The sequence below is a fragment of the Onychomys torridus genome, unplaced genomic scaffold (genome assembly GCF_903995425.1).
Source record: "Onychomys torridus unplaced genomic scaffold, mOncTor1.1, whole genome shotgun sequence".
In the NCBI taxonomy this organism is placed as follows: domain Eukaryota; kingdom Metazoa; phylum Chordata; class Mammalia; order Rodentia; family Cricetidae; genus Onychomys; species Onychomys torridus.
The window spans coordinates 1-24,700 of NW_023412083.1; the positions used below are offsets into that span (position 1 = coordinate 1).

Genomic DNA, 24,700 nt, shown 5'->3' on the forward strand with positions numbered 1-24,700 from the left:
TGGGATGTTACACATGCAGAAAAAATGAAGCTTAATCCCTATTTTTTCACCCTGTTGAAAAACCATTTCAAAATGATTAAATGACTTAATGTAAGACAAGAGACTTTGAAACTATAGAGGAAAATGTTCTGGATGTGGCATGCACAAGAACTTTCTGAAAAAAGATTCTGAGAACCTAAGAACATGAGGAGACTTGATCATTGGGATTGCATGACATTAGGAAGCCTCTGCTGAGGAATGGAAACAAAACAAACACATGAAGCTTACAGAATGTGAGAAAAAATGTTTGATGTCTATACTGACCCTCACTGGGGTTAACACACAACACAGACTATGTAAAGAACTCAAAAATAAACACACACACTAAACCTTGAATCAAAAAAAAAAAAAACTTGAATCATCCGAACTGCTGCCGAGAATCCAGTGGAAGAAACCCGAGGTTGTGGCTGACATGCTCATCTCCCAGCTACGGTCTTGGTAGGAGTGCAGTGGGACAAATAAAGTCAAAGGAGCCATAACAACAAACATTCATTTCTGTGGGAGAGAGAGAAGAAGGGAGATGGGAGAGAGGGAAAGAGAAGTTAAAATCATCATTACTCCTTAATCATTATACAGTATATTAGAATAATAAAGTTACTCTGTGGTTCTAATTAGGCTTAAAGAGTAACAGGTACAAGATGAAGTCTGGAATTTGTAGTGTTTGATTTGTTGTTTTGAGACAGGGTCTCATGTAGCTCAAGCTGGCCTCAAATTGGCCAGGTAGTTGAGGCTGGCCTTTAACACATTCTTCCTAGCTCCTAGTATCACAGCCAAGGGCCTGCATGCCAAGTTCATATGTGACTTTACATGATGTTTGGACCTCAAGCAGGGAAGTAAAAGGACTGTGCTCCGCACCTCCAGCCTGGATAGTCTGCTGTTCAGTTACAGTTTGTGATGAGGGTGTTCCATAGGCTTGCTGGGTCAGTGCTAGGTGGGATGGTACCAGCAAGGGCACATTGTTAACTGTGAGAGTAAGTGGCCAGGGTATGGTTGCTCTTAAGCCCATGAAGGGACCTGTGGCTACTGTCAGATGAAGGGCAGTGGCTTAGAGCCTCTGTACTGCTGATCAGTGGGCACAGGCTGCCAGGATAAGGAGCATCATCCAGGTGGTTGGTGCCATGTATACCATTGTTGGTCACTACTGTGGGACCTGGGAATCTGGTATGCTACCTAAAAGCCTCAGAGAATTGATGGGAGCTCAAGTGATTCACCCTCCTTCCCTCCCCTGCCTTCCCTCACCTTCCTTTCCTACCTACCTCCATCCCTCTTCTTTCCTCCCCTTCCCTCCCTCTCTCTCTCCTTTCCTCCTTCCCTCTTTCCTCCTTCCCTTTTCTCTCTCCCTCCCTCCCTCTCCTTCTCTTTCTCTCTCTCCTTCCCTTTCTCTCTTTACCTCCCTCACTTCCTCTCTCCCTTCCTACCTCTCCTTCCCTTTCTCTCTACCTCCATCCCTCCCTCCCTTCCTTCTTTGTCAGGGTCTCATATAGTTGCTATAAGGGTTGCCTCAAAGTTTCTATGTAGTCCAAGGTAACTGAGCTCCTCCTCTTTCCTGTCGCTACTCCTTGCCTGCTGGGATTACAGGTGTGAGCCACCACATCCACTCTATACAGTCCTGGGAACTGAATTCAGGGATTCCTCCAGACTAAGAAGCATTCTTCTGACCAAGCCATACCCCTGTCCCATTCATTGTTTTCTATAAAAGCATCCTGGATGGTAGATGTTGAGACGACAATCTGTGGTGTGTCCAGTTACTTCTGGAATTAGGATTCATTAACTGGGAGTCGCAGGTATTGATGCTGAGAAAAGGAAATTTTACTAGAGCAAGTCCTGGTGACAGCCTGTCCCCAGGAAGGGGGAATCCTGAGTAGCTAGAACCGAGCATACTTCTCCAAAATTGCCCTCATAGGACTCTGTTCCAGGTTCTGACTGGACAAACTCAGGTCTTGGCCCAACCCCATGGAGAGGGCGGTATGATTGGTAACCTCACTGCCAACCAAATGGGAAGGGAGATAAGTGAGCCAGTGTTATTATCAAGTGGGGGCATGATACTTGTAACCTAGGATATGGAGGTGGGGCCAGGATGATAAGGAGTTTTGGCAGTCTCAGACATACAGTGAGTTTGACACCAGCCAGGACTACACAAGACAGACATCATAGCAAAGTAAATAAATGAATGAGTAGATATAAAGCAGAAGTGTGCCCTTACCAAGGAGTGCCCAAATGACACAGCTGGAAGGTGGCTTAGAGTTGTTGACTCAGCCAGCAAGTCAGGGATAGGAGAGCATGGCCAGAGACACCTTCTCCCTTGGGTCCTGGGCAAAGTGACAAAAATGAGCCCAAGTGTAGACAGGTTCCCCAACCCTCATAGCAAAGTTCCTTCCTTGTATTTCAGCGGCTTCTGACTCAAAACATCAACAGCCTGGGCACCAGCCAGAACCTTGAGTTCTGAAGACAAAATCTCTTTGCTTCTTGATGTGTGGTCCCAGGGGGATTCTTGTCCCTCAGCAGGTGAACTCCAATGTGCTGCTTCTTGAAGTATCCAGGCTTTAATAGGTCAGTCTTCTCCGGAGGCAGGACACAACCTCAACACCACCAATCCAGCCCCAGACCTAGAGAGAAGTAGTCCACAGGTGAAGGGCAACATTGATGACCACCAAAAGAAGTTGGACAAGAGAATGGAGGATAGGGAAGACAGAAGTCATGGAAAGTGAGCAAGTAGGAAGAGACAATTAAAACACCAAATTCCTCTGGGAGAAAATGGCTGTGAATAAAAGAAAGAGATGGAGTCACGGGAAAGAGAAGCTGTGTGTCTGAGCAGGTCAGGGGAGTGGGGGAGTTCTGCAGAGTAGATGAGTCTAAAGGTACAAGAGAGGATGCAAATATAGCAAAAATAATGAGAGAAGATGCAATTCCTGAATGACTAGGCCAAGGGGGACTAGTTTTTAAATTAATTATTTTTTTAAGTTTTCATGCATATTTTGGTTGAGAATAATAACCGCCAGACCCCACCCCACCTTCCTCCTCTCACCCTTCCCATCAGCCCCCTTTGTTCCTTTGAGACTATTTTCTTCTACCTCCTGTCATACATACATACATGCTTGATTTTATGTCCCTGCATAAAGTCTAAGACCCACACATGAGAGAGAGCATGTGGTATTTGTCTTTCTGAGATTGGCTTAATTCACTTAATCTGATTATCTCTAGGAGCATCTGTTTTGTTTTTCAAATGACATTTCATTCTTCTTTATAGATGAAAAAATTCCTCACTATATATGGAGCATGTTTCCTCCGCCATCCTTGTTTGCTGGACACTTAGATTGGCTCCTTAGTTTGCTATTTTGGGTAATGCTGCCACAAGCAACAATGCACAGTTATCTCTGTGATTGTTCGGTCATCTTGGAGTCCTATGTGTGGATACCCAGGATTGGAGTGGCTGGGCCTTATAGAAGCTCTTCTGTTAGTTTTTTTTTTTTTTTTGAGAGACCTCCATATTGATTTCCATAGTGGCTGGACTGCTTTCCATTTTCACTGGCACACAGCTTCACTTTTGCCCACATTCTATCCAGCACTTGTTGTTACTCATTTTCTTCATAGCTGTTCTTCTAACAAGGGCAAGATGGGATCTCAGTACAGTTACAATTTTCATTTTTTGAGATTTTTGTTTGTTGTTATTTTATGTATATGAGTGTGTTTGCCTGAATGTACATCTGTGCACCATGTGTGTAGTGTGTGCTGTGACAGTGGAGGCCAGAAAAAGCCATTGGATTCCTGGGGACTGGAGTAACAGATAGTTGTGCACTGCCGTGTGTGCTGGAAACTGACCACAGGTCTTTGAAAGAGCAGCCAGTGCTCTTAATCACTGAGTCATGTCCCCAGCCCTCCTGTATGTCATCTTTTGAGAATTATCTGTTCATTTCATTACCCCATTTGTTTTCTTGGTGAGTTTTGTTGTTTTTGTTCTATGCATGTTCTACACATTAATCCTACAAAAGAGACAGCTGAGATGGGCCATTCAGGAGAGGGCTGGTTGGCTGCATTCTGTGTCAAGAACAGATACATGAAAATGGAAGGAAGAGAGGGAAATGAGACCCTTTGATAACTGAACAGTTAGACGTGCAAAACCAAGTGAGTGCATTCCAGAATCAGCAACTATCATTACAGGCTCGTGAAACTTGACCTTTAGATAAACCAAACATAAGCCCACACAGCATAAAAATACATCTTATTAAATATATACTCCTCACTTACCTGAAATGCAAAGTTAACTTGCCTCATCAGGTGTGATGGCTGATGCCTTCAATCCTAGTTCTCAGGATGCTGAAACAGGAGAATGGTAAATTCAAGGCTAATTTGTTGTGGACTGGTAAGATGGCTCAGGGTAAAGGTGCCTGCTGCCAAGTCCGGTGACCTACATTTAACCACCGGGTTCCATATGGAGGAAAGAGGGAACAGACTCCCATAAGTTGCTCTCTGACCTCCACATGTATACAATGGCATGCATGTGAGCCCACATGCAAACACATCTAATTAATTAAAACAGTGAGTTGCCGGCAGTCTGGCTACAGCAAGACCCTGTCTCAATAAACAAAAACAGGGCTGAGAGATGATTGAGAATTTAAGGACCCCAATTTGGTTCCCAGCACCCACACTGGGCTGTGAGCTGCCAGTAGCTACAGCTCGGGAGAAGTCAGTACCTTCTTCTGTTCTCCAAGGTCACTGTACTCACATGGGTGTACCCCACTCCCCAAAAAACATTAATTAGAGATAAAGTAACTTTAAAACAAAGTTAACTAGCCTTGTGTATTTCATCTGGAGAGGCTCCCAAGCTGATGTACACTTGCCACCCGATGATGAACGCCATGACCTGAGTTCAATCCCCAGAGCCTATATGATGGTGGAAGGGGGAAGTAATTCCATAAATTTGCCTTCTGACCGCCGTGTGCATACCATAGCATGCACACCACATTCACATCTCACACCCAACCACAAAATAATAATAAAATTTTAAAAAATGAAGGCTGAATGTGGTAGCAGCACACCTTTAGTCTCAGCACTGGGGAGGCAGAGGCAGGTGGATCTCTATGAGTTCATGGCCAGCCTACTTTATATAGTGAGTTCCAGGGCAGCCAGGGCTCTGTAGAGATACCCTGTCTCAAAAAATAAAATAAAAACGAAAATAAAAAAGAAATTGAGGAAATGAAAGGTCAATTATAAAAAAACGCAGTCTAGAGAGCTTCCCAGCACCCATTCTGCTCTGAGTCACAGCTCTGATTCTCTCCCAGGAAAGATCTTTACGACAAGATGCCTTTGGGCTTACTTTTCTTGCTGGCAAATAATGTTTATACAAGGTGGCTACTGAGTCCTTACTTCTCCACAAAGCAGGGTTCAGAAGAGGAATTATCTTTATCATGATACTCTTGTAGCCAATGCAGACATATTCCTCAATACTGTTTTTACCACACACACACACACACAGCACACACACACACACACACACACATCTATGGTAAAGGTACAAGTATTACTAATAAATACAACAACCATAACAATGTGCTGCAATAAATGTTGTTTAAAATCAGGTACACGCCTTCAGCCCCAGCACTTGGGAGGCAGAGGCAGGTAGACCTCTGTGTTCCAGGCCTAGTCTGAGAAATCCTGTCTTCTACACACACACACACACACACACACACACACACACACACATACTCACACAGTTATTTAAAGCTTGGCAAGCTGCTTATTGTTGGGAATTTTCCATGTCAGTGTTTTCAGACTGGTAACTGGTAACCTAACCTTGCAGCACACAGGGTTGGCAAGAGTGGGTCTGTCTCTGCACCATGGAGGCTGCGAGTCAGGGGTGAAAAGGAACCCACAGCCAGCAAAAAGCTTTCATGTAGAATCTGTTATTGAGGAAGCTCATGCATTTCCTAGTTAGCTGGCACACACTCTTTTGCCCCGCTGGTGTCTCCCTAGACAAGCAATAACACCTATCACTTCTCGTGGATTCTCCTACCTGGTCCTGAACCTCCCCTCAAGTCTTCCCCACATTAGCAAAGGCCAGCCCTGCTCTTCCAGTGTGTGTGAGAGATATGGTCAATTCTTCTTCCTCCTCCACACACCCCCCCCCACCAAGGAAGCAGCATGAATATCCATCCTGTGTGCTCCAGAGTGCTGGAATTAGAGGATAGACTGTGGTAGGAACCATAGGGTGGCTTTCTTAGTTTATTGAAGGCTGGCCATGCTCTGAGCTGTCCACAGATATGGGGTCTGTTCCTCTGCAGTTGCTTAGTGGAATGCCATTGAGTGGGATTCACTCACCCTCGGATGGCTAGTGATTCCTCAAGGAAGAGGCCCCAAAACACTGGGATTCAAGGTGAGGCCCAGACACTCTTCACATTTGTAGTGAGATTCTCCCCACTCCCTCCCAGGGTATGAAATAAAAATCCCACAGCCTCTTGAAAGAGGTTAAAGATGAAGCAGATGGGACAGGATTGTTTCAGAAAAGCTGACCCACTCTCCAGGGCTCCTCCAGGACATGCCACCTTAGGACTGATGAGGCACCCAGACTTGGGGACTGCAAAGCTACAGTGTTCTCTGCATGACAGCCAATGTGTCATGTGACCAATCTCACAAACCACCTTAAAAAAAGAAGTCGATCCAGAATTACATCAAATTTCCAACTCTGGATCAAACCTGATCTGATGTCCTGCCCCTCCCACTTTGGTGAGGTGCACACCACATGTGCACACACACACACACACATACACACACACACACACACACACCCCTCCTCCCTCCCTCTGTAGGAATAATTCCCCATAAGCCAATTAATATGGGATGTCTTTCACTTGTAACGAAAGGCATCCTGTTATAATCCTTCCAGGTTCTGCTGTTGTTGGCAGGGTAGCCTGGAGCTCTGCTTGGCACAAGCTATCCACACTCCCCTCCTCCAACAAGCTGCTGATACATCCCATTTCAAACAAAGAAGTAAGCTGTTCCTTCCCTAGCAACCCCTTAGTGACTCCTCTTTTGTGGACAGTTACTATTCAAACATGTCCCAGGACCTATCTGGAAACTAAAGACCAAGCACCAACATAGGCTGAACCAGTTTTGAGTGCATATCCCTATTTACCATGTTATGCCTATGTATAGGTGAACATGCATGATTAAAATCACATGCAGGGGTTGGGGATATAGCTCAGTGGTAGAGTGCTTGCCTAGCAAGCACAAGGCTCAGGGTTCGATCCTCAGCTCAAAAAAAAAAAAAAAAGCCAGGTGGCAGTGGCACATGACTTTAATCCCCAGCACTAGGGAGGCAGAGCCAGGTGGAACTTTGTGAGTTCAAGGCTAGCCTGTGCTACCAAGTGAGTTCCAGGAAAGGCGCAAAGCTACACAGAGAAACTCTGTGGCAAAAAACAAAACACAACAACAACAACAACAAAAAAAACACCAGATTGATTCTGGGCATATGAGCAGTGAGTGAAGTCTTACATTATCCAAGTCTGTCAATGGAAAACACTCACGAGGCCCCTTAGCAACCATCTCTTCCTGCCCATAAAAGGAGGTCCTGAGCAGTAACCAGGGGTCTCTGAGTACTCAAGGAGACTGCTACAAAGCAGCATTTCTGCTCTGTACTATCAATTTGCTCCTGGATAAAGTTCCTTGTGACTTTACAACTCGGGGGCACTTCAGTTATTTGAGCAAGGCACCAGGGACCTGGAAACACACAGTCCTGATCATGACACAAAGCAGCCTAGGCAAATGCTGTGCTCCATGTGGGGCGAATACCCCACCTCTCTGGCACCCGTGGAAAGGAGTGCCTCACATAGAGCAGGAGCAGGACTTCCTGACCAGCATAGATGTCTCAAGCCATTACTCCCAACTGTTGCTGATTACACTTTATGTAATCAATGCCAGGGATTGAACCCAGGACCTCTTGCATGCTAGGCTAAGTACTACTCACATTTACAATAGTCATGTTACCTGTCCCCAGGTCTCCCAGGCACAGATGCTTTGTGCTTCTTCACTGGCCTCTCATTATTAACGCGAGTCCTAAGGGTGATGCTGTCCAGAGGGCAGTGTACTCCAACAGACAATGCATGAAAAACTCAACACTCCTTTCCCTATTTATTAGATTCCAGATACATGGGACTGGATGGGAGAATCCCAGGGCATGTGATTTACACGGGGGCTTTGGGAGAACACATACAAGAATTACATAGAGGAAGGTGAGGCAGCAGGAAGGACTGATGGTTAAAAACTATATACATCTTAAGCCATTCCAGCCATGATATCATTATCAAAAAACAAAGCAATCTCTCCACATAGTGCTTCTCTTTGGTGCTGTTCCACAGGCTTGGACGCTGGGCCCTCCGGTCTCCTCATCACAAGACTGTCATCCTCACCAGCCATCTGTCTCCCATGGGTAGTGGAGTCTGGAGGAAGGACCAGGAAGACAGCATAGGCTCTGACCCCGTTGACCCCCAAATGAGAGTCTCTTAGTCCTTAGTTATGGCCCTGGAAATTCATCAGTGTACGCAAAAACTGGAAGGTATGAAAAAAACATCCAGAATCTTCAGAAAGGGTTGGGGGACAAAGGAATGAAATTGATCCCAGCCTGTACCTCCTCCAAGACTGGTTGTTTGATTTCTTGGTTTGAAGTAACCTGTATCTGAGTATACAGCTGCGAACAGTGATCTCTCCAAGCATTCCAGAAATGGCAGCCTGTGTGTTTGCTCTGATTAAGGGAGTTGGGTGATGGAGAGACATCTCTCACTTCTCCCTATCCTGAGCACCCTGGCCTCACAGATGTCACTCATCTGGCTAATCTTTGAACTGGTTGGCTCTGATTCCAGGTGCCCAGGCGACCCTGCTTTCCAATGTCACTAGTATATTCTCCGTGCTTGTAAATACAGCTTCTATCTAGGGACAGAGGGTCAGCAGCCCCCTTGGGTGAAAAGGGAGCCATTTTGGGGGTAGTTGCATTAGTAGACCATGGACACAAAGCTTCCCACTTAACTTCTCCAAAGCAGTTTCCACTCAGCCAGCTGTGGTCATTTGTGCTATCTTGCTGGTATGGGAAGGAATCCCAGCTGAAGTGCTGAGGACTAGGTGGGATCATTTTTGGGGTAACAACCTCTTTCCACAATTCTGGGACACAGCAGTGTGGCTGCAGGTGGCTGTCAGAAGCTAGGCTCTCCAAGCCCAGCTCCTAAGGCTTAATCCAGTTCAGTACAAAAGTGTTATCTATCTTGGTCAGGGACTATGAGAGCTCAGGCAGAGGCATGGATGCCTCAAAATTCCCTCATGCAGTGGCTGTGAAATGCAATTCCTTGTAGGCAAAGGGACAGGGAGAGGGAGGCTCTCCTAAAAAAAAGTTTAGCACTAAATATGGGAAGTGGCCAGCCTCTGATCTACAGTCCCGGTAGTTCCTAGAGATGTCACCAGGAAGGAAGAGCCAGCAGCAGTCCTGGCAGTTCCTAGAGATGTCACCAGGAAGGAAGAGCCGGCAGCAGTTGAAGGTGATGATGACAGAAAGCCAGAAAAAGGGGACTCTTGCATTGCAGGAAGGGGTCAGAATAGGTGGCCTTGGGCATTCCCCAGAATGAACATCTTCAGCTCTGCCAGCCCCTAAACACCAGTGAGAGCTCAGGACTGCCCTTTGAGTGAGTGAATCAGAAGAAAACTTTGTCTATGTGCCCAGGGCTGAGGGGTTTATTAAGGTGGAGCCTCTCGGGAAGAGTGGGATGGGTTGGTGGACCACCCTATACAACAATTACCAGGTCTTGCCAGGCATTGACCCAGGAGGACTACACCCAGTAACCCCTGGTGTTATAGGGTGCCCTCCTGTGGCACAAAGCCTTGCCTTTTATGAGGTAAGCGAGGAGCCAGGGGAGACCTTTAGTGCTCTTTCCTTTCCAAGATATCATTTCATTTTCTCCCCTCAACTGCTGGGCCAACTCCCTATCCTACACCCCAACCAAGAATGCTAACCTTGAGTGAGAGTTCCCGAGTGCCCTCTGGTTGGGCCGGGTTCTGAACTTTCCACAGGTCTCTAATCTGGCCACACTCAAGAGGAGGAGGAAGTAGAGGCAACAGGAGCAGTGGGTAAATGACCCAGCTCTTTACTGAGCCAGTGAGTTCCCAGGTACATGCCCTGGAGTTACCTTGGCTGGCTGAGGTAGAGGCAGGAAGCAGGGGAGGGGCTTTTGGGAGGGCTGGTGGGATGTAGCCACTCAGGGCTGTCAGGAGCACCAACTGGACCCTAGGTTTAGCAGGACAAAGGAAAAGGTAGAAGGGGAGGGAGCCAGCTGGATTGAGGGGGTACAGAGCCTCAGGAACAGCCATAGACCTCTGCAGAAGCAGGGCCTTTGGAGATACTCCTGCCCCAAGGGCCTGCCCTCTCTGAAACCAACACCTCCAGAAGAACCCAATGGAAGTCTTTTGCGTCCTGGACACTAAGTTCTACTCATCCAGGTCACATTCCAGGTCTTGAATGGGGAGGGGTCTGGAAATGGATGTGCTGCCTTTTGGTTGTGGGGAGGGATGCTTCCTCTGGTGGTCTCCAGCCTTAAGAGGAGTCAGCCCTGGCCCAAGCCTTAGCACTGCCCATGGAGAAGGAAAAATTACCAAAGAAAATGCAGGTGACAGATGGGCCCCCCACTCTGCCCTCCCATCCCTGTCTCCCCATCTGCTGCCCGCAGGAGTCTGCACATGGCCAGGAAGCGGGAAACCTCTTCCTCTGGGACAGCTCAGAGCCCTGATGCAGGTGTCAAAAGTCGAGGCTGGTGGCTGTGGAGGGCTCCACCATGGATCATGTCCATCCATCCATGTGCCTTGCCCTCCAGCATCTCCAGGAAGAGTCTGTGCATGGGCACCTTGCCCTGAAGTTTCACACTATATAAATGCTGCACGGCTATGACTGCTTTCTTCCACAGGAGGGGCAGCGTCAGCAGCAGCTTGCCCATCCTTCATAGCTCCACATGGCGCTGGCTCAGTCCACAGTCCTGCAGCGCCTCATGCAGCAGGTCCTGCAGCTTCTGTACAGCCTCTAGGTCCTCAATGTACATGGAATCTGTAGACACAGGAGAGGGTGTCAGCATCAGCAAGAGCTGGCTGCCCCAGGACAGAAGGCATATCTGGAGTAGAAAACAGACCAGCAGGCAGCAGGTCTACCTTCAAAGGCTGACTATTGAAGAACAAGGATCTGCACTTTAGAGCTGAGTCAGAGACTGATGGTGGCACTGGGCTTGTCCCCAGAGAGACCACCAGGAGGGTACTGAAAGGGCTTGAACATGGGCAAATCTGTTGGATACCCTGGAGGGGACCCTGGAACCTGGCCGGCAGAGCTAGAATCTTATGTCCCTCACTTGCAGGCTATGAGACTTGGGGCGAATTACTTAACTTCTCTATCTCCCATTTCCTAGTCAAACCTACCTCATAGGGTTAAGGGGGTTATACAGGCTAAGGGTATAGAGCAATCAAGTGCCCATGTCACAGGAGCCTCACCAATATCACTACGGGCACCATCATGTCTATATGGTCTGCTGAGCCACGGGTACAGCCAACCTCATAAGTCTGGCTGCAAAGCATCTGATATAAAGAGGCAGAAGTCAAGGTCTAGCTGCTTTGGGGTGGGGGTGAAGGGAGTACAGGGACATGGTGTCAGAGGGAGCCAGTGGGAATACAGCTCAGTGATGGGTGCTTGCCTAGCGAGCTCAAGGCCTGGGGTCTGATCCCCAGCACTGCATTGGCTTAGAATGTAGCCCATGAAATCACTATCTAAAACACTGGGATAGAGTTGGGGTTGAGCAGAGCAATCTAGGAATCCCCTAGAACCTGTCCTGTGGGGGGGGGAGGAACTACCCAGGCACTTTCTGTTACCATCTTGTGCTACCCCCATGAACTGCAGCACCAAAGCTTGCTGTGTGGACACAGGGAGTTGAGCCAAACTTGTGGATTCTTCAAAAGAGCAAGCAAGTCCAGAGCATGCTGGGTGGCCTGACACCAGACTGCTAAGGCAGCTAGCTGGTTCCAGTGATGCTCTGGACTCCACTGGGTCTCTTTCCAATCTATACTCTCCAGAGTCCCTGCATGGTTGGAACCTAGCCACCTCTGATCCCATTTCCCATCCTGTCACCCTCCCCAAGGAGCCACAATTGGCAGGTGCTTTCAACTGAAAATGAAATAAAATAACATTGCAGGATCAATTTCTTTGCAATCCATCAGTGAGTTTGTATCGATGGTGTTGATAAACTGTTAATTACAAAATCCATAGCTATGAATTTTTTCTGCTCTCAAAGAACCCTAGAGATGACTAATATGTAGGTGAGTGACAGCCAGCATACTCTCAAGGTGCTGGGTCAGCCTCTGATGAGCTCTGTTCTTCTGCCTGCTCCCTGAGTGACCCCATCTACTTAGCCACAGGGGCCCCTCTGCTGATACCAGGAGGCCTCAGTGTTCTCCTGGCTATCCCTTCTCCATATAACATGTGCAGTAGGCTATAGTGATATTTTATTTTTATTGAAATGTGATTTTATTTGTATGTCAATAAAGTTGCCTTGAGGTCAGAGCAAGCCAGAGCAGAAGCTGAGCTGTAGTGGGGCACGCCTTTAATCCCAGCACTTGGGAGGCAGAGCTAGGCGGATCTCTGTGTGTTCAAGGACACAGCCAGCATGGCAGACACACGCCTTTAATGTCAATACCAACCATACAAGACCTGGAGGTCTGCAAAAACAGGCAGTGATGAAGAGGTCATGTGGCTGGATTTACAACCAATGAGAAAACAGAAAAGAAAGTCTATAAAACAGACAGGACACACAGAAGTAGGTCTCTTGTAGAGAGGAAGGACAGCAGAAGCAGTGAAGGGTAAGGTTTTCCACCTTTTCTCAGTCCTTGTGGTTTTTAACTCTGCAATTGGTTCTGTGTTTCTTATTTAACAAGACAGTTAAATCTACAGTAGGCTCCTGAGTGACTGTCCTGCCCTGAGGCTATTACCTGCAAGGTCCATGTCCAACAGCTCTTCCTTCCTGGACCACAAGGCACTAGGATCTTTGAAACCAATGAAAGATAGGAGTAAGGAGTCTCTGGGGGCAAGCAAGGCCACTGCCTGGCAGGGTGGTGCACACCTGTAATTCCAGTAGTGAGGAGGCTGAGGCAGGAGGACTGCCAGGAGTCTTAGGGCCAGCCTGGGATATACAGACAGTCTCAGGCCAGCCTGGGCTTACAGAGTGAAACGATCTCTAAACCCAGAGAGATGCCAATCATTATTGGCTTGCTAATTATAGCAAATTACATAATGCAAGATATTCACAGTGGAAAGACCACTGAGGTTGAGGAGGAGCGGGATGATATAGTTCTAATGCAGAATGCTGTGCTGTGCTGTGCAGCCCACATTGGTTGACAATGCCTGGGGGCAGGGGGTATTGATGACTTCCAGAAAGGCACCAGAGGGTAACACTGGGGAGGTAACAACAACAAAACACATGTGGCTGAGGGTGGGAGCACTACAGAGTAACATGAGTCTGAGCATCAGGTGTCCCTATTTGTGCTTCAAAGCCAGAGTGACCAATGGTCCCAGTTTGTCAGTCACTCAAGGAGTTCCTAGGATATGAGACTTTCCAGGGAGAGCTTGGCATTCACAGAGAAGCAGCAGTCTGCTTGTGTGTATGTCTCTACCTGAGATCTTGCTTTCCCTCATCTGTGTGCTGGGAACACTATTTCCTCTGACATTATAATAGTGGTGACAATCATCAATATTTACTGAGCTTTCCTCTAGGCCAGGCACTGGGCTGCATTATCCTTGGCTGATATTTAATACTCACAGGTGCTTGAAGGAGGTACTGGGGAGGCCTCCCACTCAAGGACAGAGCTAACCAAGGTCATGCTGATAGTGTCAGGGATTGTGTGTGTGTGTGTGGGTGGGTGTGTGTGTGTGTGTCTGTGTGTGCACCACGTGTGTGCAGTGCCAATGGAGGCCAGAAGAGGGTGTTGGATCCTCTGGAGCTGGAATTAGAAGTTTGTGAGCCTCTTCTGTCCCAGAGACAAAATTTGAACTTGGGTCCATCTGGCCCAGGTTAGAACAAAGAACTCTGCCACATACTGCCCTGCAGCAGGAGTGCGAGTATATGTGCACATGTCTAGCACCAGTCTTACCTAGAGATCCCGTATTTCTCCCTGTCCCCAGCAGCCAACAGATGACCTCCAGAATGACAGAGGCTCTACGTGCAGACAGATCTTTCCATTACCCAATGCCTCGTCTGGATAATCTAGCTGAAGTTGTAGGGATTTTGGAAACGGAATAATCTCAAAAATTTTTAATGCTAGACAGCCATCTACATGGGAAGTTAGATGTCTTTGTACCCTGATGATCTGATGGGAAGGTTCGAAGAGCAGAATAAGACCGTGTTATCTGAGAATTTGATGTCCTGTTCTTAGATCCTAACCATGAAACTTTTTTCCTAATTGCTGTGGATATCGCTCTGTACAGATAAAATGCTGTTTGGCCAGTGGCTAGGCAGGAAGTATAGGCGGGACAAGAGAGAAGAGGATTCTGGGAAGTAGAAGGCTGGAGAGAGACACCTCCAACCGCTGACATGAGAAGCAACATGTAAAGACACTGGTAAGCCATGAGCCATGTGGCAAGTATAGATTAACAGAAATGGGTTAATTTAAGATAGAAGAAGTAGATAACAAGCAGCCTGCCACGGCCATACAGTTTATAAGCAATATAAGTTTCTGTGTGCTTTCTTGGTTGGGTCTGAGCGACTATAGGACTGGCAGGTAAGAGAGATTTGTCCTGACTGGGCCAGGCAGGAAAACTCTAACTACAAATGGCGCCCAATGTGTTGGCAAGAATTTCCACCTAAAACCTGAGAAAAAAGATTCTAAAACAGAGCTAAAAAGAACGTCCTAGTTGTCTCTCTCAAGTTAGCGGCAGCCTGCCGGTTTGAGCTACTGTGGCGGGTTTCTGGCATGTGTGTCTGGAATGAGGAATCTACAAGCGACACTTTACTCTGCTGAGTGGTAGATTTAGCCTTTGCTAGTTAAAAAAAAAAGAAAGAAAGAAAGAAAAGAAAGTTTCTGGGCTATGTGCTGCTTTGATAGAACTGCTTCTGATAGTTGATGGTACACATGGCTCCAGAGCTGGCGGTAAACTGTACCACCACCATGTTGGGAAGCAGAGGTGGGCGGAGCCAGCAGCCACAGCAGCATTTCAGTCTTACAAAGATGGATATTACACAGAGAATCTGGTTTGTCTTGTCTTTGGGATTTTTAACTACAGAAAAAGATTTGATCGTAAAAACTGTTGAGTTAAACAAATATGTAAATTTTAAAGGTACCTTGACTTCAAAATTTGGATATAAGGATATGTTGCTTTGGAAAAGAGTCTCTGCTTTTGTTTTCACAGAAAGCCAGAGGCTGTGGATTTATTCCAGATTAAGATACATCAGGTTTGATCAGCCAAGACCACCTGAAAGGTCTCTGATGACACCATGGCCCAGATGATCCAACATCCACAATGCTTTCAAGGCAACTGGCTCAGAGGTTCACCCTAATGGATTACTCCATAATCCTAAAATTTTCTTTGTGTCCCCATAAGATACAGCGCCCCCCTCCAGCAGGAAGTAGCAAGAGAAACTATGCCCAATTTCCCAAAATTATCAAGCTGGCTTTGGAGATGGAATTGGCTCACTCCTTCTCTAATCTCAGACATATTGCTAAAAGAAAAGGTTAAGAGATTCTTATGTCCCAAATCAGAAGAGCCCTCTGGTGTGGGACAGAGAAAAACCCAATATTTTTATTTAAAGCAGGTTGATTATAAATGAGATCTCTTTCTAAAGAAGAAAAGGGGATATGTTATAGATATAATAGGATGAAAGGGTAGATTAAGGAAGGAACTTACTTCTAAAGAGCAACAACTTGTTTAAAATGTTTTACATTGGTATAGATTTTAGTCTATTGATACAAACTTAAAGTTAATTTTATTATATTGTGTATATATTTCTACTCGTGTTTAATGTATTATGTTTATATAGCTCATTTTACATTATAATGGATAATTAAAATAGATTAATAATTAGTCATCTATGATAATCATACTCGTAGCCATGTTAGTTAAGTCTTCTGGGTATACATAGAGATATTTCAGATAGATAGGTAATCTTCAAATACTTCAAAGACCTTCAGAATATGGCATTTAAAATATTTTTAAAATTTAGACATTCTGGACAGTGAGACATGTCTGCTCCTGGCAGCACCGATTTACTTTAGAGAGGAGGATGGGCATTGATGACACTTCATATGGAGTTTATCTTCACCTTGGCAAAAATAGCCATTTGGGCAAGAAACTGTTCTTGTCTGGACTGCTCAATCACCTGGACATTCAGGACCCATAGAAAGGTGACCACTGAACTTTGCTTGACAACATGGTCCTTCAGGTTCCTGCTTCGCAGAGGAAACTGCCAGATATTCTACAGGACACTGAGAGAAGTGACCAAGAGACTCTAGCCCTGTGGGCTGAAGACAATGCCCCAACTTTACAAAGGAATATTAGGTGACTGTCCAGGCTGCCAGCAGTCTCTGTCTACTCTTGCAAGACTCCTGAAAAATGCTTACATCCTTCTCACGGTTCTCAGGTAATATTATATCCTTCTGAGGTCTTTGATGTGGTTGAAGACTAGATAGTTATAATTTCCTCAGTTATGATAAAAGATAAGTTAGATATAAAACCTTAGACTCACAAATATAAGATAGGATATCTTCTTTAATATTGTAACAGTAATTCTTGCTTGACAATTGTTTTGTTATATGTAATTTTACTATGTATAAGTTAAAAACTTCCTTAAAAATAAAGAAAAGGGGAAGTGCTGTGGATATCGCTCTGTACAAATAAAATGCTGTTTGGCCAGTGGCTAGGCAGGAAGTATAGGTGGGACAAGAGAGAAGAGGATTCTGGGAAGTAGAAGGCTGGAGAGAGACACCTCCAACTGCTGCCATGTAAAGACACTGGTAAGCCACGTGCCATGTGGCAAAGTATAGATTAACAGAAATGGGTTAATTTAAGATAGAAGAAGTAGATAACAAGCAGCCTGCCACGGCCATACAGTTTATAAGCAATATAAGTTTCTGTGTGCTTTCTTGGTTGGGTCTGAGCGACTATAGGACTGGTGGGTAAGAGAGATTTGTCCTGACTGGGCCAGGCAGGAAAAATCTAACTACACCTAATTTTTAAAAAAAATATATTTTAGGACAAGGTCCTAGCTAGCCTGGAACTCACTATGTAAATCAGGCTGGCTTTAAACTCAAACGTTCTTCTGCTTCAGTCTTCTTAGTGTTGGGATTAAAGGACTGTGCCACTACATCTGCACTAACCCTGCCATCTTTAAACTGTGTGTGACCCTGGACAAATTCCCAACTTTCCCAGCCTCAATTTCCAAAACTCTAAAGTGAGACTATAGTAAAAATTAATGGCCATGATGTCATAGCCAATTTAGCAAGCTGAGCACTCACTACTGTGTGCTAGGTATGTGGTTAACATAATTATGTGTGAAAACATTGTGGAGTGAACACTGCTTGTGGTTTCCTAGGCTCAGAAGGAAGTAACAAGCTCAAGGGGTAGATGCCGAAACAACACTTAGCAATGGACTCAGAATCTGCATCCTTTTGTTTACACAAGTAAAAGGCCTAGGAAATACAAAACCAGTGCTGGCCTCCATGATGATCCTTTCAACTCCAGGCCACCCTTGCAGTGTGGCCTGGCTTAAATGAGAAATGTCCCCACAGGCTCATGTATGTGAACATCCTGACCCCAGCTGGTGGTGTATTGGGGAAGTTATGGAACCTTTGGGAAGTGGAGCCTTGCCGGAGGAGCAGCTTTGAGGTTTGTAGCATCATTCCACTTCCTGTTTGCTACCCCACTCCCCCTGCTCCCTTGTGTGTGGATGAAATGCCATCTCTCTGCTTCCTGCTGCCACACCAAGCCTTCTCTCCCCATTCCGGTGATGGATTCTATCCCTCTGGAGGCCTAAGCCAAAAATAAATCCTTTCTTCTGTAAGTTGCTTTCTATCACAGGAAGAAAAATGGACTAACACACAGCGTTCGCCAATAACAGCAATGTCCATTACTCCATACCCATCACAGCCAGCCCTGCCCACAGCCTGAGCTTGTCAGGCTCCCTCTGAGGGTCACACGCCAACATTACCTGAGTTTGCTAGAGCCAGGGCCTTGAGCGTTACAAACTCATTCTCTATCCTAAGCGTCTTGTACCTGTGCACCAGCTGCAGGATGGCTCTGTAAAGCTCCAGCAGCCCCGCCAGTCGAGAGAGCTCCTCATCCATGATATAGTCCTCCACTAACACCAGCTTATCATCATAGGACAGCAAGCAGTACACGATGCCCAGGATGAGGATCTCCATCAAGGCACTCTGCAGCAGGCTCATCTGGTCCCCAAGTGGCAGATTCGAGAAGACAGCAGAAGCGGGAGAAGAGGACAATGAATGGAAGTGGGCCCAGGGTCTTCCCTGGGGCTTGCCAGAGGGCAGACTGGGGGAGGGATCAAGGGGAGTACTGTGTCCTTGCATCTCCAGACCCTGCCGGGGATGGGGGAGCCATGTGATGCTGCTTCCACCCCCTCGGTAAATGAGTCACACGAGAATTCATGGGAAAGACTTACTTAATAAGAGCTAGGTCAGTGTTGACAGTTACTATCACTATGCTTGTTGGTTCTAGGTCTTTCCAGTATCTGGAGATTAATTAGGCGCATATGTAATGGAAGGAGCTGCTGAAGTAATAGCAGGATTTGAGGGTGGCAAGACGGGGCCTCTAACTCTCTGCTCCCTCCCGCGAGTCTCTCTGTTTTAAAATAATTCTGATTCTAATGCAGTTACCAGCCAAGAAGGAGGATTCAGTTGTCCATTGGCCTGGGCAGAAGATCCTGTGACCAAAAGCAGAGGCTGTCAGGAGGAGAAAGCTAGAGGTAATAAAAGATAGATAGAAATGGACACTCAATTTCCCTTATCAGGTCCATGAGTAGGAGAGAGGCTTTGGTGACATTAATTAGCAGATACCAATCAGCCAGCAGGGGTAGGGTTTAGGTGGGAAGGAAAGCAGACTGCACAGGGAAGGGCTGGACGGGAACAGAGAGACTGAGGAGGGTGGGGGCGGCAAACAGGGGGAAATTAACACACAGTGAATTGGAAGACAGTGGAGAGGGTGTGCAGGAGGCTTAGCCAGGCTCTGGGGATGCAAACAGGCTGCTGAGACTCATCCCTCAGGCAGATCTCTGCAAGAATGTCACAAGCAGGCTTCTGTCCCTCTTGGCACCCCATGGGGAGCGATGGTTTACTCAATCCAAAACTCCCAGCCTCCGAGGTGTACCGTGGAGAAGATGTCATAGGTCACTAAATGTCATCAACCAACATGGTGGTGCATGCCTTTATTCCCACCCCTATGGAGGCAGAGGCAGGTGGAACTCTGAGTTTGAGGCCAGCCTGGTTTGTAGAGTGAGTTTCAGGACAGCCAGGGCTACACAGAGAAACTCTGTCTTGAAGAGAAAAAAAGAAAGAAAGGAAAGAGAGAGAGACAAAGAGAGAAAGGAAGAAGAGCTGTAGTGACTGGAAGGTTCACAGAACATGCAATGGTAGAGTTGCTCAAAGACAGCCCAGGGAGACCCTGCACAAGGGACCTAGGGCCTGTGTTCTAAAGAGACACTCACCGGGGTTACAGAAATTGCTCATGAGCCCTAACCTCCAAGAGCCTGGAATGTGTAGACCCTAGACACAGGTGGGGTGTGTGTGTGTGCCATGGGGGATTGTTTGCCTTCCTGCCCAGGCTTTGCCCACCTAGCCTGGTAAGTAGCCACAGCAGAGGACAGACAGACAGATGCCATGGCCAGACCCTGGCATGGCAGGAAAACAAGCTGAAACACTTGCTCAGAGTTTATACCCCCTTATAAGGGTCTTGCAAGAGGCTGGCCTGCTCTAGGGTTTTGGGGCATGGCAGGCAGCCACTTAGAAAACTCTTTGCTGCTATGGGAGAAAGCACTCAGAAGGCTAGCTTTCAACTGCTGGTGGCCCAGCAGGCTCACCCTCTGGGGAGAAAAAGCCTTCTCTCCGTGCTGGACAGAGTTCTGAAAACCCCAGGCTGCCAACAGTGTTTGCGGTCAGTATCTAAAAACATATTGATGCTTTCTAGTACTTGAGGAAAATACTAGAAGGGAAAACAGGAGTAGACATGGTTAGCTCCAGGAGAGGACTGGGAAGCGGAAGAGAAATGAGGCATTGTTAATCACATTCAGAAAATATGCCAGGCATAAAAAGATGGAAATGCAATTTGTGACACATGTACTTATTATATAAACAAAACAGTTAATCAGTGAACCACCACAAAGTGTGAGGGAGAACTATTCGTGTGGATGTGCATAACACAGGCTGGCGGCAAAGGCGCCAGAGCCAACTGGTCACACCCGTCACTCTGCCAGCAACTAGAGGTGACCCTAGGCAAGGCGGCATTCGACCCGGTACATCTACACTCCTCTCTAAAATGGGGCTGAGGTTAAATGTGTGCACACACAGAACACTTTTTGATCTTCTCAGCACACAGGAAGCACAGGAATATTTAACGTCATCACATGATACAGTAGGGGAACAGAGTGATTCCAGAAATGAACGATTTTAAGTTTATCTGTGATCTGGGTCCACCATGCTCTACTTTGCTCCGTACAGGAATCAGGCTGTTTTCTGGTGTATCTATGCTGTCTATGCTGCCCACCCGTCTCTCACGGGAAGCCACATCAGTCAGGGTAATGCAGTACACCAATATGCTCAGGTGGTCCTCATTTAACTCACTAATGACCCCAGATACAGACACTAAGACATGAGACACAGAAGGACAAATAAACTCCAGGGCAGCAATATTATGAAAATACAATATCTATGTGTTTCAGACATAGTAACCTATTTAGAGGTTCCAGGTTTTAGATCATCTCTGGTTAGTGGACAGGGCACCACTACAACCACTATAACTATAACTGATCTTCAACTCCCTCAGAGACCCAAGAAGGAAATAATACTACCTAATAAAAAAATAAAAACAAGAAGTGCATGCAAGCAGCTTCAAAAAAAAATGTGAGTTGACAGAAACAGCCAGCTGCCTGGACGGTCACCTGAGGTTTCTCCACAGTGTTGGGGCATCATCTTCAGCCTACAGGCTTAGCGTATCTGACAGACTCTTTTGTGAACTAAGATGTATATATACAAGGTCAACAGTTTGACCTCACATTTGGTGAGAGCAGTCCATGTACCAGAAACACCTGAATTCCATTAGTGTCATGTCACGATTCAGGATTTTAAATTCTGGAAATTATTGATGTCTTTTCAATTCAGCTGTCCATTATTCTTGGCTGTGTATATGTGGCTTCATCTTGGCATCCTGTTCTTCTCCACATCTCTCTATTAAATGCCAGTCTACTATTGAGAGGGGTGAGCTTAGTTATTCTTCAAGAATAACTGTTTCATCTGCTGTTCCATTGCACATCAGAAGCCATTGGCCCACTCCCTGTTCAGCTGCCTTTGAAGAAAAGGGCACGGTACCTTTTACAGATTGCAAAGGTCACTCACTTCAGGGATGGTGCCATATTGTCCTGGCTTCAGAAGATGCCTTTTGTTAAAGCAACAACCACACTTGTTTTGGCAAGAATTGGTAGTCCTTGGTTTCATGTCCTGTCTGTCCTGTTTGTCAGCAGTTGATTCAAGGATATTTTTGTTGTCCAGTGACTGACTTTTGCAACAATGAAAGTTAGTTCCATATGCAGTTTCTTCAATGCCCATATTTTCTCTGAAGTAGATTGGTACTGCCAGGAGCCGTCATGTCTCATAGTCATAGCAAAAAAGAAAAATTCTTAAGTTATTAAAACATTTTAAATGCCATGTTCTGTACATCTCTGAAGGGTTTGAAGATGACCTGTCTATCTAAAATATATCTGTTTGATCTTGAAAACACACCTAATATGACTACAAGTTCAATTGTAATGTCTAACCACTAATTTTCATTTCTCTATATCCTAATAGTTGGTAATTACTAACATTCAAGGATTAGCAAATTGCATTACATTGTTAAATGAATGGTATAAATACAATATCTCGAACAAGATTAGAAATACGTATATGGTATATTCTAACAGTCTCAATCTCAATAATAATAATTTGTATACAATATAAAACAATCCAATTGAATGTAAAGTATTTAAAACTAGTAATTGTCTTTTACTTTTTTTTTTTTAACAAGCACCTTTTGCCTAGCCCTTTTCCTAACCCTTAACAACAACTTGTAACCAACCCTCCTAAACAATGAAAACTATCCCAGACCTAATACCCATAAAAAGACCAAAAAACCACCCACCCCACACCACCCCTTTGGGAATGTGGGTGTCAAATTCTTAAAATTGCTTCCTGCTGGGTATGGGTGAAGTTATCTTTATTCTGAAAAGAAAAATTTTGGGTTAATTGACAAATTCTAGGAAAGATAACTATATTCTTTGTTATCCATAATGCCAAAGTTCAGGGTTTATCTCAAGTCCTTATTCAAGCAGTCTTTGAAACTGGATCATCTCAGCTAGCCATCTCAGAATTGCTCTAAGCACTTTGTACTCCAAAGCTGATCTGTAGATGATGTTTGTCAGCTTAGTGATATTATTTTCCACGTGGAATTGTCGTTGTGGGGCCCCATCTTCTTCCTGGAGATTTCATTTGATGTTAGGCCTGGCCGTGATTTCCTGCAGAAAACTGAAAAGAGACTCGAACACAAAGACATGTATAGGCAGCTAATCGAAGCCTTTTCTCTAAATTAAATAGTACTCATATGACCATTATTATCTCAAAAAAGTTTAAAATATATATATATATATATATATATATATATATATATATATATATATATATATATATATATATCTTGTGAATTTGCATATGGGAACACTGAGGCTCAGAAAAACCTTACACAAACCCCATAAGGCAGATCTAGGACAGGAGCCCTGATGGTCTGGCTCCAATTCTATGTCCCCAACAATCACCCTGCTTACCTGTCCCTCTAACTTGGCACAGATGCAAAAGAAATATATACAATCAAGGAGACTGAGTCTTCTGAATACTCCTCCCCCCCCAGGTGTTATGAGGGCAAGTCCAACAGAAGGAAAGATGTACTCATGCCATGAGACGCAACAGGTGGCACTGCCTGAGTTATCAGCTCTGACACAATCTGACCCAGAATAGTAAGCTGAGGGCTGGGCCGGGGTTGCTGTGCCCAGTTTTGCTTGGGGTTAGTGGAGGCAAGTCCAGGCTGAGGTGTCTTAAGGCATTGGCCTGACGTTACATCTGTGCTGAGGCAGCAGCAGGACAGATTTTAAAAACTACTGAATGTGTAATCCCAGGAGACTGATCTCCTTACAAAGGACGCAATAAGCAGGTGCCTGGCAAATCCACCCAAGGCTTAGAGTGCCAAGGACCACTTCCGAATCCTTCTAGGTTGCCAAAGTTTAGTGTCGGCAACATCATCTCCAACCCCTGTCCACAGGCCAGTGCCTTCCTGTGGGCACACATGAGTCTCACATACACGGGACTTGAATCACCTCAATCCACACTTGCACTCATGAGGGGTGAGTGGCAGGTGTGCTAAGGGGCTCTAGGTCCCCGACTCCCATAGATATGCCTTTGATGTTTGGTGTCAGGCCGAACAAAGCCTAGATTACCTTCCAACCCACTTAAGGCCCTTCTCTCTATGGGATTGAGGGGAGTAGTATTGAGAAAGGGTCAGTAGTGTTTATGGACTGCCAGGGCTCATCAGATTTAACTGTCATCTTATTAGGACCTGCAATAGGTGTAGAGAATGATAATATTTGAGAGCAAGTTCCTTGAACCCACAGTCAAATCAGCACACAGTTCTGAAGTTTATTGGCATTACAGTGGAAAGCAGCTCCCTTCTTTTACCCTAGCTGTGGCAGAGAGAAAGAAGGGCTTAGAAGAAGGGCCAGGATTTGGGTCAGGTTCAGATTCTAGCCAAGAAGCTGTGTGGCCTGAGCCTGTCACTTGACCTGTGACATGAGAGAATGAGAACTTGACCTTTGTAGTTAAACTAAACAGGGTGACATGAGGCGGTGAGGTCCAGATGTGGAGTCCATCCTGGGCCAGGTTGTCATCTGGGAGCTCACCGTGGCACCTGCTGGAGCTTTCCCTTGTCTCAGCATTGAGATCTCGAAGCATCAGGGCAGGAAGTGTATGCACAGTGTATTTCGGCCCTCAGAGAGTCTTCACCCTCTGCTCCACTGAGAGCTTCTCTTGGTCGGCGGTGAACAATGGGAGCCCATCTGATTACATATTGCACACACCCAGGGGCCTTTCTCTGTACAATTTAAGGTCCTGTCCTGGGCTCCAGCACGGGGCTTCACTGAGTTGGAGACGTGCTGCTCCCTCTGGCAGTGAACCCTTCTCTTCTAGCTTACATGCCGACTGTTGTGGCTTTGAGTCATGCCACTGGCCTTCTTTACCTATGTCTCTTAACTCTCGATGTCGGACGCCGCAGTGGCTGCCTTTAGAAAGTAGGATGCAACCCATAAAGGACGAACCACGAGCACCCTAAAGTGGTGCAACAAGCAGAAAGTGTGAACTAAAC

The 24,700-nt window shown here is 46.0% G+C and overlaps 1 pseudogene; it reads right to left on the reverse strand.

Annotated features, from left to right (window-relative positions):
- Window positions 1-10,506: 10,506 nt before the first annotated feature.
- LOC118575481 lies at window positions 10,507-18,962 on the reverse strand (annotated as a pseudogene).
- Window positions 18,963-24,700: the final 5,738 nt, after the last annotated feature.